At 39.0% G+C, this 4,915-nt stretch overlaps 1 long non-coding RNA gene across 1 annotated transcript; it reads right to left on the bottom strand.

Annotated features, from left to right (window-relative positions):
• Nucleotides 1-2,728: 2,728 nt before the first annotated feature.
• LOC134495541 (uncharacterized) lies at nucleotides 2,729-4,639 on the bottom strand. The gene is made up of 3 exons (XR_010067824.1): nucleotides 4,544-4,639; nucleotides 3,641-3,679; nucleotides 2,729-2,996 (listed from the first exon to the last, which is right to left on the bottom strand). It is a non-coding gene; the product is annotated as an uncharacterized LOC134495541 (long non-coding RNA).
• Between the last annotated feature and the right edge of the window lie 276 nt (nucleotides 4,640-4,915).

Raw genomic sequence — 4,915 nt, 5'->3', positions numbered from 1 at the left:
CCCCTTAAAAACCATAGTCTAAATGCTGAAATTTGCCTTGCTGTGTAATATGTAATATATCTGGAAGCCATTCTTGCTTGAATTTGGTCAGACTGTTTATCAAGAAGAACAGCAGTACATAACACCCGTCCCCCCATCCAGAAAATGAGGTTAGAGGCTAGAGGCTGAAATCAAGGCAAGTCAGAGAGATGTTAGCCAGCTGGTGGAACTACAGAAGGAAGTGGAGATTAAGGATAAGGCTCAGCTACTGAAAAAATACAAGGGCCGGATTCCATCTGGAGCCCTAGAGACTGCTTAACAAAGGCCCACAGCACTGGCTACCAGGTTAAGTAGATACACCAAAGAAGCAAAGACCAAGAAGATAAATGCGCTGTTCTCCAAAGAACCATCCAAGGTGTACTCCCAACTGCAGTGGAACAACACAGTGACAGCAGAGCCACCAACAGTCACCAACAGAGCCACTGAACATGTGGCAAGAACATCTGGGAGAAAGAGAAGACACATAGCAGCAGTGCAAAGTGGCTGCAGGACCTGAGACCAGGCCAGAGCAATCGCCCAGAACAGGAACCAGTCACTGTCACAGTAGCAGACATCCAACAGACGCCTAGCAGCACAGATGAACCAGCTGCTAGCAGCAGGCTCCCATCCAGACTGGCTAAAACAAGGAAAGACAGTGCTGATCATGAAAGACCCCCACAAGAGAATATAGGCATAGGCCTATATTCCAAAACTAGCAACTGCCCTTTGGCAATATCAAATGTAGGAAAATAGATCTGACAGAAACAGTCTAATGTAAGGTGCAACTTGAATTTTATGATTTCTTCAGAGATGGGAGTTGATGCTTTAAGCATACTGTCATCAGTATCATCATCATCTCTGGGGCTTAAAGTATAGCTCCCCCCACACCATATACAGAAACCCACATAAAAGTGGACAAGCCCTAATGCTGGTAGATGCTTCTGAAGAATTCCAGTCTCCCATACTGTCATCAGTATCATCATCATCTCTGGGGCTTAAAGTATAGCTCCCCCCACACCATATACAGAAACCCACATAAAAGTGGACAAGCCCTAATGCTGGTAGATGCTTCTGAAGAATTCCAGTCTCCCATCATTCCTGCAAACCAAACCAAATTTTCCACGAGGGATAATGCTCAGTAACAGGGAGGAGGGGCAGGAGGAGGAACATGCTGTCGGAAACCTAAAGTGAAGAATAGAGTTCTCAGCTCTTGACCATATCATCTCTCCCACCATGTTGATGAAACATCGTAAGACATGTCCCTGGAGAAAACTACAGTATCATCTGAAGAGAGAGATACCACCACCTTAAAAGTAGAAGTTAAAAACAACTTTAAAATGTCTCAGGTGAAGGCTGGGAATGAGACTAAGGCCACATCATGAAAACATGACAGCTACCAAAAAAAAAAAAGTTTCCAGGGCATGTTTGTTCCATAGTCAGTGGAAGTGAGGATGAACCTCAGAGCTCAGAGGACTTCTCAGTCTTGTAGAAGTATCTTTAATGAAAAATAATCCAAAACAAAAAGACACATGCTAAGTGGTTTTGCCTGCTTGGCACGGAGTATGTTCAGTTCTAGATTCAAAGAAGGTGAAGGCTCTCAGGTATGACCTGGCATGACCATCAGCTAGAGAATGGGGCTCAATTGGATAATGGTGAGAGAAAGAGGGTTAAGGAGGTAGGGGGAGGTGGGGAGGACACCATGGTTCCTTTGTCTTAGAAATTCCTCCATCCTTTTCTGAAATCCAACTTCTTTCCCTCCGTGGAACATGCTGCAAGGTTGGGGCAGACTGCACTCTCTAAAGCTCTCAACTCACTGCTTGCAAAGGATTTTTAAAGTAGCTCAAATGCTACATAAAATGAGGCCTAAGGCAAATAAAAAGAACTTTCCTGTTCCAGAAAATTCTAAATTACTAACAACCAGATCCTTAACTCTAATCGTTGCTTCTCAAAGTGTTCCTCAAATAATAGACTTATGTGTCCTGCCTGCAAGACAGGATTGTTAATAGACAGAAAGCTATTTGTTTGTAAGAATGAAACCTAGCAACACTAAACAGGACACGTAAGCCCTACTGAATCTCTTCTAGATTTCAAAGTGAATCCTGAACTAGATTATAGAAAGCAATGAATCTATTCATTTTGGTTTCACTCCATTCCTCATTTTACCAATTGTATATTCACCTCATATCACTTCATATATTTCTTATTTTTAAAAAACAATGGACAAAAATCATACACATTGCCAGATGTGATTCTACAAAGACACAAAGTGTGGCTTTAGAGCCATTTATGGTCTCTGTACAGTTTAGGTGTAATTTTTAGAGACTAGCAATTTATTAGCAAGATGTCATTTTTATGATGATAGAAAAGGACAAAGATTACTCTCATGCTTGGAGAGCAGTCAAGTTATCTGTATTTAAATTAAAATTAAATGCATAGGAAATTAATAAAACATAATTTTTGCAGAGGATACACATTCTAGTGTTTGAAGTTTGATAATATTCAAACAGCAAAAGGCCCTTTTGACCAAGAAGAAGGAGTGCACCCTTGATGTTCAGGACTGAGAGCTGCCAACAGAATATGAACGTCAAATCTATGTGGAGTAACAGTAAAGCAAGAAACACTGTAAATCCACCAATTTTTAAAAAAATCAATTTTGGTTTTTAAAGGAGCTTTTTCCTTACCTACAACTTTTTCAAAAACCTTGGCATTACTGAGAGCAGAATTCTTCACCCGGTTGGCAGTGTCCCTGAGCTGGTACATGCATGAAATCTGCCCTGCACCCTCTTCTGATATTTTATAATAAAAGTTATATTCAAATATACTGTCTTCTTGTTGCTTGCTTTTCATTTCTTTTCCATCTTTACACAAAATTACCCGGGAAAACTTGGAGAGTGGAGGTATCTGACAGTTCACCCAAACTGTATCTCCTCCATCATCAGATGAAGTGAATGAAAACATCTGAGGTGAAGTAAGATTCCCTGTGGAGGTAAAAAAAACAAAAAAACAAAAAAAACCAAAATTGACTATGAATATTCTTTTCTTAAGTTTTGATGTGATTATTGTTTTCCTGCTCTGACAAATGTCCTGAAGTCATTACGTGCTTGAGCCAACATTCAGGTGATATCCACTGCATAAAGTAGTTTTGGATCTCAAGCAAACCAATGGAAATCACTGGGACTTTAGTTGCAGAAAAGGAACAAGACTCATGGATTTCAGTATACCTGGTCTTACTATGATTGAAACTTAGTCCAATCCTGGTGTTAAAAGTATGTGTATGTCTGAAACACTTTTATATCAAGTTTCTGGAGTTTCAAGGGATGGGAGAAATGATGGGACAATGTACCACTAGGTTTCTGAAGAAAGAAAAGTCCATGGAAATGTAGGTTTTAAGGGAAGAACCACCAGAAATGGATTCCTGGATTCTCTTGGCAATGGGGCAATGGGGCAATGGGGCTGTGTTTAGACCCTCCTTTCTCCCTGGGAAAATAGGAAGCTGGGATTGAGAGGCTTTCATAAGGTAGGTGAAGTGTGACGCAATGAAATGGGAAACAACAAAGCTCACACATTTTGGGAAAAGAGCAGCCTCCCCGATAATAAGGAAAGGTAATGGGGCAAAACTCACCTGGGGCACTACAGGTCTCTTGTCTTGTGAGGTGAAAGCCTTTTAAATGGAAAAGAAATGTTGTTAGCAAGGAAAACCTGGTAGTTGCATTATTAGGACTCACAAAATTTACATGATAATATATTTACTGGCATTTATGGTATCTCATAAATTTAAGACATGTGGTTTTTTCTTTGTTTCTTTACCAAAAAATTGAAAGGGTTACCCCACTGAAAAAGATTCCTTGATAAAGAAATGCAACATTTTATCCAAATCGCCTCATAGTTCTGTGTACTGCAAAGGAATTTGCTGTGAAATATGCAGCCTTGTTCTACTTTTTTTTCTTTTTTCTTTTGATGTACTAAATGGTAACAGATCAGGTCATTCTAGAACACAAGAACTGCATTAGTATTACTAGTATAATAAACATTATTTCCAGTGAATTATATTCTTGAAATGATTCTAATATTCCGATTAATTTCAGTGATTAAATGAAATTTTGTTCTTCTGTTCTGTTTCTTGAATGCTTGTTCAGAAATATCTCTTTGAGACAATTCATGTCCTATACTAGCAATCCAAATCAAAAGAAGTCTCTGATATATAATGTAAGTCCAAATCTTGAATTATATCACAATTATTTGTGTATCATTGAAACATTAATAAAGTTTCATTCATTACTGCATTATTTTTAAAAATACAAATATCTAAAAAGATCTTTAAAGAAAATGTTTCACGGGAAAGACCGCTATACATGTCTACTACTCCCACATTGCAACAGTGTACACTTTCATACATCTTGCTGTCCGATTAAAATTCGTTGAACTCTTCCTTGGATTTAATTCAGAACCATATTCACCTATTCATTTATACTATAAATTCCTCCAGTCTTGAGGAAGACACACTATTAATCTTAATTATACTCACAAGAAAGACAGAGCCCCAGTAAAAGTATCATTACAAATTCAGCCATTCCCCTTGCAAACTCTCACAAGGCTTCTCCTACATTAGACAGACATCCTCTGCTGCCGCCGCAGGATGAGTTGGTTTTAGATGACACCGGAGCTGATTCTTAGTTCCCAGTTCTCAGTTCCTTATTTGCATGCAAGATAGAAACGGAGCTCTAATCTGATTTCTCTGATGAAGAAACGGAGATTTCGTATCCGCTCCTGCATTGCAAGTATTCACCCACACTACATCCTCATGACTTTCCCCTTTAAGTAACGCATTAGAATCATCTGTATTAAAGATCTTTACTTTTCTGCAATAGGCTTTGGCACCTAGCAGGCAACTCCAGAT

The sequence above is a fragment of the Candoia aspera genome, chromosome 4, assembly GCF_035149785.1.
Source record: "Candoia aspera isolate rCanAsp1 chromosome 4, rCanAsp1.hap2, whole genome shotgun sequence".
In the NCBI taxonomy this organism is placed as follows: Eukaryota; Metazoa; Chordata; class Lepidosauria; order Squamata; family Boidae; genus Candoia; species Candoia aspera.
Note: the sequence above shows the minus strand (reverse complement) of the source record. Positions and strands in the feature narration are given on the sequence as shown.